The sequence below is a fragment of the Mustela erminea genome, chromosome 5 (genome assembly GCF_009829155.1).
Source record: "Mustela erminea isolate mMusErm1 chromosome 5, mMusErm1.Pri, whole genome shotgun sequence".
Lineage (NCBI taxonomy): Eukaryota > Metazoa > Chordata > Mammalia > Carnivora > Mustelidae > Mustela > Mustela erminea.
The window spans coordinates 58698705-58712197 of record NC_045618.1 but is presented as its reverse complement, the minus strand read 5'-3'; the positions used below and the strand labels follow the sequence as shown (position 1 = coordinate 58712197).

The window sequence follows — 13493 nt, the reverse complement described above, 5'->3', positions numbered from 1 at the left end:
TGCTAACACTTTGACTACTTTATTAGAATAGCGGTCAAGTTATTGTGTCTTTAATTAAGAACACTACAATTTGGATTGGTTTAGTTTTGCTAATGGTGAGTAGTTTGTTAATGGAATTGGAAGTGAGGTTTCTTCTTCTTTTAAAAAACTATCTTCCTGCCCTGATATTGCATTCTAACTAACTTTGCCTAAATGTTTGAAAAATTTTAAGCCTGTTCAAATGTCTTGCTTGCTGAAATCACTTTATTCTAGTCACAATCTTTTCCGACTCTCAAACCACTGGACAGTATGTTTTCCTGAACCATCATGTAAATAGCCTGTTAGAAGATTAGAGAAAGGTGAATTTTTTTTATCTGTTCTTTCCTGTTGTATAACAAATAGTCACTAATTTAGCAGGTTAAGAAAATATGCATTTATTATCTCACCGTCTATATGTCAGGAGTCTCATGGGCTGCAACCAAGAGATCAGCCAGGGTCAAACCCCTTCTAGAGTTTAGCGGTCTCTTTTAGGCACACATTATTTTTGGCAGAATTCTCTTCTTTGCTATAGAATTCAGGTTCCTTTTTTCTTGCTGGCTGCACTAAGGGCCACTCTCAGGTCATAGTGGTCACTCCCAGTTCCTTGTCATATGACTCTCCTACATATCTCTCACAATATGGAAGCCACATTTCAATGCCAGCAGGGGAATCTCTCTAACGTCCCAGAAGGTCTAAGCTTGCTTTTAAAAGTCTTCACCTGATTAATCCAGGCCCACCCATACACTCTCCCTTTTGATTAATTTAGCCAACTGATCTGGGACTTTTTTACTACTATAAAACCCCTTCCCTCTTGCCATATAAGGAAACTGAATCATGGGAATAACATGGGGGTGAAAGTCCTCGGGCTGTTTTAAAATTCTGCATCCTAAAATGTGTATTTCAGATAGTTTAGGAAACTGCACATTGAGGAGAGAGGGTTAAAATCAATATAACCAAGGGATGCCTGGATGGCTCAGTTGGTTAAGTGTCTGTCTTTGGCTCAGGTCATGATCCCAAGGTCCTGGTATGGAGCCCTACGTCCGGTTCTCTGCTCAGTAGGGAGCCTGCTTCACCCTCCCCTCTCCACTCCTGCTCTCTCTCACTATCTCTGTCTCTCTCTCTCTCAAATAAATAAATAAAATCTTTAAGAAACACACACACACACACACACAATATAACCGGTAGGCATCGTTTTCTGTCCTGCAGAAATTTTATTGCACTCTTTCTTTGTTCAGAACATAGAGGAAGGGCTGATTTCAAGAATCCTTTTTCACTGTGAAGTATACTCGAAATGCTGCTGTTTCCTACCAGCATTGCATCTTAGAGTTTGCCTTTGTTGACAGTAATCCATATTTATAATTAAAAATAATAGCTATAATGTTTTAAACATCTACTATGTATTAGGCATATAAATACTTTTTAATCCTAGAGTTGTTTTTTTTAATTTATAACTCTACAAATGTATTGTTATTACTGCTTTACAGGTGAGAAAACCAAAGATCAATATTATACATTATTTTTTGAGCATCGCAAAGATTGTAGGGATAGAGGATATGAGGGTTAATTTTATGCGTCAACTCTCATGGGCCAAGGGATTCCCCAGTAACTGATAAAACATTTATCTCTGGGTATGAGGATGTTCTTGGAAGAGATTAGCATTTTATCAAATAGGCTGAGTAAAGAAGGTCCACCCTCCCAAGTATGAGCTGGCATCATTCAATCCATTAGGGAACTGAATAGAACAAAAGGCAAAAGAAAGGGCAAATTCTCTCTCTCTTGTTCAGCTGGGACATCTTTTGCTGCCCTTGGATATTAGAGCTCCTGATTCTCAAGCCTTCAGTCTCTGAAGTACACCATCACTGCCATCCAGTCCCTTGGTTCTCAGACCTTTGGACTCAGACTGAATTAAACCACTGACTTTCCTAGTTTACTAACTTGCAAATGGCATATGTGGGACTTCTGAGCCTCAATAATTGCATGAGCCAATTCTCATAATAAATCTCCTTTTATATGTATCTATATATCCTATTGGTTCTGTTTCTGTGGAGAACCCTGACTAATACAGGGGACTTATATGAATTAAGTCTAATTCTAAAGTTTGTGGGTTTTTTTCCTTTTATTTACTATATTGAAAAATCACATGGATTAGGTAAAGTTGACACAGCCCATATGAAAGTCTACTGAGCCCCAAATGACTAATGTATAGTCAAATCTCACTCATAGAAATTTCTTGACAGCCTTGGGATTTGGTATTAAAAGGATTTAAATCTATAACCAGAAAGAAAGCCTGATGCTAAGGAGATGTGTGTGTTTCATTGCACCATTGATGTGGTAATAGATTATACTACTTCCAGAGATGTGGTGGAAGATTGATGGGAAAAGGGTTAAAATACCTGTATGCTTTATTGCAGTTTAATGTGATTTTCTCCATTGTTCCATGTGAACATAAAAAGCTCTAAATACTTCTAGAATATTCCCTAGGGTCAATCACTTTGTTAATGCACATTGAAGTTTGAGAATGTCTTTTTTCTAAAGAAAGCGAAGTTTACTAGGACATGTGAGTTACAGCACCACCCCCACCCTCCTCTCTTTTATCTATATATTTATCTTAAAAGAGGTATAGTTAGGTGTCTTAGACATTGCTCATTTTACGGAAAAAAATCTTCCTTGTGAGAATCACCTTTTGTAGAAATCCTCTCTCCCAGAAGATTTGCACATACTCCTGGTTAATAATTACTGAATGCATTCCATACAATATTGCATGGAGGATTTGCAGGCAGCATACCCATGAGTGTACAAAGAGAGTTGTTACTAGAACCAGAAAGTGAACACTTCTTAGGACTTTTGTGGTAGCTTGTGGATTCCAGAAAGTCAACAAAGACTTGGGCCATAGTCCCTAAGGTACAATTTGACAAGTAAAGGATCTTCAGCTTTTCAACACATGAATTTAAAGGGCTGAGAATTTGGGACACCTGGGTGGCTCAGTTGGTTAAGCATCTGACTTTGGCTCAGGTTATGATCTTGGGGTCCTAGGATCTAGCTGTGCATCAGACTCCCTGTTCAGCTCTCCTTCTGGCCTTTCCCCTGCTCATGCTCACTCTCTCTCAAATAAATGGTTTAAATAAATCGTTACCTCTCAAATAAATGTTTTTTTTAAAAAGGGCTGAAAAATCTATAGGCAGTTGACAAAATGTACTGATGTACAAAACTTTTTAATACTTTGATTCACTGTCAAATACTAGTGAAAATGTATGGCATATTCCCCCTTTTTATGATTCTCTTCCTTTTGAATTCTTTCCTTAATTACCTCTTCCCTAAGTCATCCTGGTGCTTTTAGAGAAGACATTGAATAATACCGAGAAACAGAAATTTGGTAAAAAGCTAATTCATCAAGACTCTGTGGGACATGAAGTTCAGGATGGATATGCCATTTATTATTTACACCAGATGGATGCTTTGATATAACTATATCCTACCAAGAAAGTGTTGCCTCTAGCTTGTAAAATCATCCCATGAAAGTATAACTCTTGTTAAGATTCCCTTGTTTTAGGGAATAAGTATAACACTTGTTTTATATAATATATATAACACTCTACTGGCAACACTTAACAACACTGGAAATAGAAGTATTGAGTAATTTTTGGAAGGATGTACTTTTGGTGACATTGTGACGCTAAAAGATGATGTTACTATTTGACTGACTTCATAGCATGATCCAGAGAAATAGGTGCCATCCATAAAGCATTCTGCATACTTGCCCCACTTATTTCCCACAACTCTGTGAGAAAGATTTTTTTTCCTCATGTTGGCTGAAATGAAAATTAACCTGCTTCATGAATATAGAAGCATCTCCAGGGCAAGGACAATGGATTATTAACCATGCTCTTCGGTACCTTACACTGGGCTAGTACATAGTAGGTTCTCAATAAATGCTGGCTGTTATTTGTTCTTAAACCTGGATGGGCAGAGCTAGAACTGAAACCCAGCTCTGTCTGAACTCAAAGGTAAATCAGTTATTACATGTGACTAAATATAAGTTGTTTATTTGCGTATGAAAGTCAGAATGATAGTTAACATGATCTGACCGCAAAAATAGCCATGATCTAGGCCACTTTTAAGAAGCAGACCTTCTTTAATCGTACTTTGCTTTGCTCCAGCTGGCTGGGGGTGGAGGACACTTACATTAAGGGGGATGTCGTCAATGTCAATTTCCCTCCTTCTTTCCTTCCTTCCTTCCAGCTTCCTTCCAACACACACTCACAATATACATATGTATTTTTATATTTGTACATTTTAAATAAACACACACACACACACATTTCAGCCTTTCTTCTGAACCCTACATTAGTTTATTCAATTATTTATTTATTTAACATATGTACTTAGAAATCATAAAAGCATCTCAAACTCAAAACAACAACCACCCACAAAACTACCCAAAAGTAAGTACAATAGAGCAGGAAATACAGCTCTTTTGTTCATGACGGTTTCCTCAGAATTTAGTATAATTCCTGACATAAAGTAATTTTTAAGAAATGTGTTTAATGGATGAGTGAATACATGACTTTAAAGAAAGTTCATAATATTTTCCATGCCCTGACAGTCCTGTCCAAATCTGCTTTTCCTCTTGCATTTCTTACAAAGTGAATGGCACTATGTTTTTCCTCAAAAAAACTAAAGTCTAAAATGTAGGAGTACCCACTACATGCCATCTCATTTACCCTTGCAACCCTCATGGCATCAGCTGTAACTGATCCCGATAGCATGTCACTCCCCCTCCCTGAGAACTTGAGTTTTCCTGTCTTCTCTATTCCAGCTCTTATTGCTGTCATTTAAGTCCATGCCTTTTTTTCAGGATGATTGGACTAGCCTCCTAAATGTTGTCTGTGCCTCCAGTTTTAAAATCCTTGAATCCAGCTTCTATTTTATGCCATTATTTTTCTGAGATACAAATACAATTATGTTATTTATCAGTTTAGAACATTTCAGTGACTTAACCTTATTTAGATGATTATGGCTAATACTTTGACAGCAAGCAAACAAACAAACAAAAAAAACAAAGACAACAGCAACAAAACACCCCACAATGGATCCTATGATTATTAACATTTGTTTTAGAATCTATTCCTGCCAGCTTGTTCTAGAACCTTTCATTATCAGTTGTCTTTCATTATCAATTTTTCCCTTTCTTGTAGATTTGGTCTCTTCTGCTTGACTGCAATCATTTGATCAACATTTAAATATGAAAAATAATTTCCATATTAAAAAGGAATTTAAATCCTCCTTGACCCACCATGATTCTTCAGCAAGTCTAATTTTAGTTCCCCCTTTGTAAGCAGCTCTCTGGCTCCTGCTCATTTCTCACCCTACCAAACCTGACTTTCTCTGCCATTACTCCACTGAAATTTCTTCCATCATTGTTGCCACTGACTTCCCTGTTGCTAATTCCAGTGTTCAGAACTCATCTCCCTTAACTTAGAAATATTGGCTAGCTCTGCACCACTTTTTTCTTCCTTGAAAAATTCCCTTCCTGTGCTCGCTTCGGCAGTACATATACTAAAAATTCCCCTCCTTCAGCTTTTGTGACGTCATACCCTCCTTATTTTCCTTCCATCTCTCTGGTTGTTTTTATTTTCTGCTGTAACCTCTTTCTCCACTGGACATTAAACGATAAGAGTTTCTCAGAACATAGTGCTAAACTCTCCATTTACTTGCATCTCCACTTGACATCTGAAAGTAACTTCAAGTATTTATTGAGTGCCCATTATGTATTAGGAACTGTGCTGAGAAATTAAAAAAAAAAAAAAAAAGCAGCCCCTGACATCTAGGAACTAGTCTGACACAGCTAGATCATGTTGTTCTCCTCTTGTATACAAATTATCTCACTGGGGCGCCTGGGTGGCTCAGTGGGTTAAGCCTCTGTCTTCGGCTCAGGTCATGATCCTGAGGTCCTGGGATCGAGCCCCCATCAGGCTTTCTGCTCAGCAGGGAGCCTGCTTCCCCCTCTCTCTCTGCCTGCCTCTCCGCCTACTTGAGATCTCTCTCTATCAAATAAATAAATAAAAATCTTTAAAAAAAATATTATCTCACTAACATTGGATAGGTTCACTCTGAAACTGTAAGACAAAACAAGACCATTTCATAACAATGTCAGCAGAGGCAAAATTACTGTCCAAAATAGCAAACACTCCTTTCTCCTGCTAATAACACTTCTTTACCAATTAGAACCTTAAACCTTGCTCTAGTCAGCTTTCTCAAAGGATACAATTTACTGAAACACCCAATCAGAGAATTGCCGCCATTTTCTGACAACACCTAAACTAGAGCAAACTCCTGCTTGTTTGAATTTTCCCTAAATCACATAACCAAAGTCCAGACTTTATAACAGTTTCTTTCTAAGGCATCTTACAAATTATTATTTTTTCTGTTTTTCTGTAATGAGTAGCTAATTGAGCTTTTTCATCTACGAGTATGTTCCTAATGATCTTTGACTGGAGAGCATTGGTGATTGTTCTCCAGTCATGTGATTGCTCCACATTTTAAGTGGAATATTTTATTTAATCCCTGTAACAACTCTATAAATTGTAATTACTGTTATCATTATCTTTCTTAGTATACATGTAAGCAAACTGAGGCTTACGGATGTTTTTAAAAAAATTTACATAAGATCACATTTTTAGGTTGTAGTAGAGAATTTTAACTCAGGAAATTTTAATCTAGAGCTAGAGCTCCTAAGACATTCACTGAATTTCCTCAAGAAATAATACTCAAATTATTGAATAGATTGAGTATATGAATTAACCCTATTACCACTTCTAAATTACATCCCCTAACTCTAAAATATAGAATTACTATCCTTTATGTCTCAATAGTGTCATTTTTATTTCCTTCTCTTTGTGGATTACCCTAAAATGCTCTCCCTCCTTCATCTGACCTGTATATGCAAACACCTACTTGCCTTTCATAGCTTTAGCTAAATCCTGAATTCTTCTATGAAGCCAGGAAGAACTGATAACTTTTTCCATCCTTAAAATCTGCACATTCTTCAGTGATAGTTCAGAATACATTGAATAACTCTCCTCATCTAGTCTGCGAACTACATAAATATAAGAATAATGCTTACTAATCTTTGTATCCCTATGTTAGACACCTAACAGGACCTATGTGAACATATATTGATTATATAATAAACAAATCCTGAAATAATGTGTTTCTGTTATTTTAAGTACAGTAGTACTATCTGTATTTTCCCTCTGGTTAATTTAGAAGAGATTCTGTAAAAGAACTTCCTGACTGAATGGGGAGGCCCTGTTTAACTCTGATTAGCTTAACAGTGTCCTAACTAACTCAGCTATTTAAATAAGCCAGGCAACATCATTTAGTGTCCATTAAGGTAGAAACTTCCTAAGACATACAAATGACTAACCAGACATATGAAAAAATGCTCCACATCACTCGGCATCAGGGAAATACAAATCAAAACCACAATGAGATACCACCTCACACCAGTCAGAATGGCTAAAATTAACAAGTCAGGAAATGACAGATGCTGGTGAGGATGTGGAGAAAGGGGAACCCTCCTACACTGTTGGTGGGAATGCAAGCTGTTGCAGCTACTCTGGAAGAGGTTCCTCAAAAAGTTGAAAATAGAGGTACCCTACGACCCAGCAATCGCACTACTGGATATTTACCCTAAAGATATAAATGTAAGGATCCAAACGGGCATGCGTACCCAGATGTTTATAGCAACAATGTCCACAATAGCCAAACTATGGAAAGAACCTAGATGTCCATCAACAGATGAATGGATAAGGAGGAGATGGTAAATGTATTATTCAGCCATCAAAAAGAGGGAAATCTTGCCATTTGCAATGATATGTATGAAATAGAGTATTTGTCAATTTCTTTCTCTTTTAAAATTTATTCTTTAAATTTTATTGGCAATATACTATGTGCTGATAGGTCTTTCTCCTGAAGAAGCTTGCAGAATAATAAGAGAAACAGACATGAGGATAAGAAGTTGCAGCACCCACACATGCATAGCAGATATAATTAGGCTCACCCTCTAAGAAAGTAAGAATGAAAAATTTATCACTAAACCAAGGGGAACATGCATGATTGCTAAGGGGTAGCTGGACACACTATGCTAGAATATTTCATGAGGAGAGGAGTTCTAGTATAGTAAGTACAATTTTCTACTCAACAATAATAATGTTATTATGACATATGGCTTAGAACATAACTGTCCAATGGAAATAGAATGTGAGCCACAAATGTGAGCTGCACAAGTATTTTTAAACTTTCTACTAGTCACATTTAAACATGTGAAAAGAAATGGAATTAATTTTAATAGTATAGTTTATTTGACCCAATGTGTCTGAAATATTATCATTTTAATATGTAGTCAGTTTAAAAGTTATTAATGATATGTTTTATATTTTTTTATTTCAAGTTATGCCTTTGAGATCTGGTATATATTTTAACTTTTAATATCTCTCAATTTGTATTAGTCACTTTTCAAGGGTTTAAAAGCCACGCTCAGTTAGATAACTGAGCTTTAGAACATTGAAACCCCATTTCTGGCTTTAGGAAATTTAGTCATGGCTTTCTGATTCTAGCAAAAATTGTCACCTGCCAAAAAACCCACTAAGTCAATAATGACAATAAATATTCTCTTATTTTACAATATTCAAGGTTGTATGATTAAATTTCTTCTTTTAATTTTTAAAGTATTTTTAAGTGTTTTCCTTCCTGATACAGTTGAACGATGTGGTGATAGGTTCAGCCATCATAATATAATCGGTGTATATTTGTAATCTATTGAGTTGGATTAAAGAACTGTATCTTGTTGTCATATTTCAATATCATAATCTCATTGTAACTATAAATTTATCAAGAAAAGCTATTGCTTATCAGAACTTTCACATTTTCTAAGAATAGACTCATGTAATTCCAAAATACACTGACAGGGATACGCGACTGAAAATATTACAGACATTTCATTATGTTCTTCTTCGGGTGCAATAGCTCAGAATCACCTTATCTTACCAAGAGTAATAGACGAATTTGATCCAGGGATCCCAGATGAAGTTTTTGATAATCAAAAGAAATCTATGCTTAGCTCTCAAATATTTAAAAGACCACTGAGGTCTCTTGTACTTTGATTCCAATTAGGAAGGTGATAGAAATAATGAAGTTCTCTTTAAGGAAAACGCACCCTACAATGATAGACCTATAAAATGAAAATGTAACTCTATTATTCTCATGAACCTACATTTATTATAGACAAATTTCCAGTCTATTGGAGGTGATTGGTGTATCTTGGATGAATTTGAGCTAAAGATCCTTTGACTCATGTAACTATGATATCTTCTTAATAATCAGAAATAAAATGTTATTTTATTTTTGGTGAGCTTTTTCTTATAACTCATAACTATCTTCTGAAAAATGTGGCTAGACTCTATCTCTAAACTACAAAGAATAATGTCAGAACTAAATAGGAGCTCCACCAGCATTTTTGTGCATCTCAGTGTCCTATTATTTCTACATATCTACCTAGACTAAACATATATAATCAAAGTTGCTATTCTGTTCTTGTTGAAGACTTCATCTTTTAATTTTTTCCCCTTTTCATTATCATTTATTCATTATCTTTGATCCATGCTAAGAATAGAGTAGAAGATGACTATTTATGGAGGCAGAATGGGAGCCCATGCACTATTGAGGACCACCAGAAATTTAAACTGATCCCATTTATTCCTGAATATAAATTGCCGGTGTTGGGCAATCAGTGTAAAATTGATTCACACCTTGAGGACTTCTGATACATTCCCTGTGTGAGACATCCTCTTATATAATTCTTATTTTTGATTTCTTTTTATTCTCCTTGCCTGGCCCCCAAACCAGCTCCAAATGGACAAGAGCACAGACATCTAAGATTCTAAAAGAGATCTTGGATAGAGAATGTGGGAAAGGGGGTTCCTGTCATAGAAGAATATGGGAGGAATCCCCATGATTGTTTTCTTTTCCTCTTCCCTTGTCACCGTGCTACAGTTGCTTGGAACTGTACAAAAAGGCACAAGGCTAAAACTCTGATAGAATCCAGTCTTTCTGGCCAAACGGTGAAGTTCTCCAGCACCTGAGAACTGGAATGTATGGTAGAAAACCCTGGCAGGAGAAAACTAGAAGAGGGCATCCGTAATTTTCTATTTGAAATGACACAAACAATAATGTCATACTACACATGTATGGAACTTAACCAAAGGAGTACAGCAGACACTTTGAACTTGGATTTACATTATAAACACCTATTCTTTGAATTTTAAAATTATCACTGTTTTTTCTCTAATTTAAAAATATAAGATTTATTTATAACAGTAAGGCTAAATGAGCTAGATTTAAAGGGAAAACATCATTATTAGAGATAGAAAGAGTGATATACCATAAAGATTAAAAATTCCAAATTTGTATGCATCTAATAACATGTTAATTTATATAAAGCAAAAATCATCAGAATTACAGGATGAAATAGACAAATTCATAATTATAGTGGGAGACTTTAACAAAGCTCTCTAGTAACCAGTAGAACAATCACACTTTTTTATATTTGTTTATTTTAAATGTGTCTTATTTATCATACAGTTAATTTAATTTAAATTTGAGATTCTTTGTCTCTTATTTTCTTAATTAGCATATAATGTATTATTATTGTTTCAGGGGTACAGGTCTGTGATTCATCAGTCTTACACAGTTCACAGTTCTCACCATTGCACATACCTACATTAATGTCCATCACCTAGCCACCCCATCCCTCCCATGCCCCTCCACTCCAACAACCCTCAGTTTGTTTCCTGAGATTAAGATGGTTATGGTTTCTCTCACTCTCTGGTTTCATCTTACTTCATTTTTCCCTCCCTTCCCCTGTGCTCCTCTGGCTTGTTTCTCAAATTCCTCGTATCAGTGAGATCATATGGTAATTGTATTTCTCTGATTTATTTATTTTGCTTAGCGTAATAGCCTCTAGTTCCATCCACATCATTGCAAATCGCAAGATATTGGGTTTTTTGATGGCTGCATAATATTTCATTGTATATATATACCACATCTTCTTTATCCATTCATCTGTTGATGGACATCTGGGCTCTTATCATAGTTTAGCTATTGTGGATACTGCTGCTATGAACATCAGGATGCAGGTGCCCTTTCAGATCACTACATTTGTATCTTTGGGGTAGATACCTAGTAGTGCAATTGCTGGATCATAGGATAGCTCTACTTTCAACTTTTCAAGGAACCTCCATACTGTTTTCCAGAGTGGCTGCACCAGCTTGCATTCTCACCAACAGTATAGGAGGGTTCCCTTTCTCCGCATCCTCACCAACATCTGTCGTTCCCTGACTTGTTAATTTTAGCCATTCTGACTGGTGTGAGATGGTATCCCATTGTGGTTTTGATTTGTATTCCCTGATGCCAAGTGATGTGGAGCACTTTTTCATGTGTCTGTTGGCCATTTGGATGTCTTCTTTGCTGAAATGTCTGTTCATGTCTTCTGCCCATTTCTTGATTGGATTATTTGTTCTTTGGGTCTTGAGTTTGATAAGTTCTTTTTTTTTTTTCAAAGATTTTATTTATTTATTTTACACAGAGAGAGAGAGATTACAAGTCAGAGGAGAGGCAGGCAGAGAGAGAGAGAGAGGAGGAAGCAGGCTTCCCACTGAGCAGAGAGCCCGATGCGGGGCTTGATCCCAGGACCCCAGGATCATGACCTGAGCCAAAGACAGAGGCTTTAACCCACTGAGCCACCCAGGTGCCCCAAGTTTGATAAGTTCTTTATAGATTTTGGATACTAGCCCTTTATCTGATATGCCATTTGCAAATATCTTCTCCCATTCTGTCAGTTGTCTTTTAGTTTTGTTGACATTTTCCTTTGCTGTGCAAAAGCTTTTGATCTTGATGAAATCCCAATGGTTCATTTTTGCCCTTGCTTCCCTTGCCTTTGGAGATGTTTCTAGGAAGAAGTTGCTACGGCTGAGGTCAAAGAGGTTGCTGCTTGTGTTCTCAAGGGTTTTGATGGATTCCTGTCTCACATTGAGGGCTTTCATCCATTTTGAGTCTATTTTTGTGTGTAGTGTAAGGAAATGGTCCAGTTTCATTCTTCTGCATGTGGCTGTCCAATTTTCCCAACACCATTTGTCGAAGAGACTGTCTTTTTTCCATTGGACATTCTTTCCTGCTTTGTCAAAGATTAGTTGACCATAGAGTTGCAGGTCCATTTCTGGGCTCTCTATTCTGTTCCATTGATCTCTGTGTCTGTTTTTGTGCCAGTACCGTACTGTCTCGATGATTACAGCTTTGTAGTGAAAGACCCCCTCTCCCCTTGCTAAAGGCTTGTTTAAGTAACCTGATGTCCCCACAGCACCCCCTCTCCCCTTGCTGAAGGCTTGATTGTCCCCATAGCCGTATGGCAACACATACCAGGATGTCTATTGTCTGTGATCACCCGGTCTGTCAAGAGAAAAGACAAATGAGGAATAGAGTGTACCTGGGACTTTCCAGAGTGCTGAGCCAAGGCCCACCAGAACAAACCGTTGTGTCCTTACCTTAAACCCAGTGCCTGACAATGCTTCATTTAAGTTAACCAATCAGATCCCTGTAACCAAGCATCTGCTTCTGTAAACTCGCTTCCCGCCACCCCAACCTTGCCCTATATAATTTGCTCCCCAACCTAGGCCGGCGCGCTCAGCCCACAAAGGCTGATGCGTCCGCAGGCGCCTGTGTAACCAATAAACCTCTTGCAACTTGCATCCAGTGGAGGCTTGGTGTCCGCTTCTTGGGTGCGGATCGAGGGTCTTTCAGTAGTAGAGCTTAAAGTCCGGAATTGTGTTGCCACCAGCTTTGGTTTTCTTTTTCAACATTCCTCTAGCTATTTGAGGTCTTTTCGGTTCCATACAAATTTTAGGATTATTTGTTCCATTTCTCTGAAAAAAGGTGATGGTATTTTGATAAGGATTGCATTAAATATGTAGATTGCTCTAGGTAGCATAGACATTTTCACAAAATTTTTTCTTCCAAACCATGAGCACAGAACACTTTTCCATTTCTTTGTGTCTTCCTCGATTTCTTCATGAGTATTCTATAGTTATCTGAATACAGATTCTTTGTGTCTTTGGTGAGATTTATTCCTAGGTATCCTATGGTTTGGGGTACAACTGTAAATGGGATCGACTCCTTAATTTCTCTTTTTGTCTTGTTGTTGGTGTGTGGAAATGCGACTGATTTTTTCTGCACATTGATTTTATAGCCTGACATTGTACTGAATTCCTATTATGAGTTCTAGCAGTGTTGAGGTGGAGTCTTTAGGGTTTTTCACATAAAGTATCATATCATCTGCAAAAAGTGAGAGTTTGACTTCTTTGCTGATTTGGATGCCTTTTTGTGTTGTCTTATTGCTGAAGCTAGGACTTCTAATACAGTGT

General features: G+C 37.0%; 1 long non-coding RNA gene across 1 annotated transcript; it reads right to left on the bottom strand.

Moving 5' to 3' along the window:
• Nucleotides 1-1972: 1972 nt before the first annotated feature.
• Nucleotides 1973-13420, bottom strand: LOC116590873. Its single transcript, XR_004285778.1, has 3 exons — nucleotides 13325-13420; nucleotides 2657-2660; nucleotides 1973-1983 (listed from the first exon to the last, which is right to left on the bottom strand). It is a non-coding gene; the product is annotated as an uncharacterized LOC116590873 (long non-coding RNA).
• Nucleotides 13421-13493: the final 73 nt, after the last annotated feature.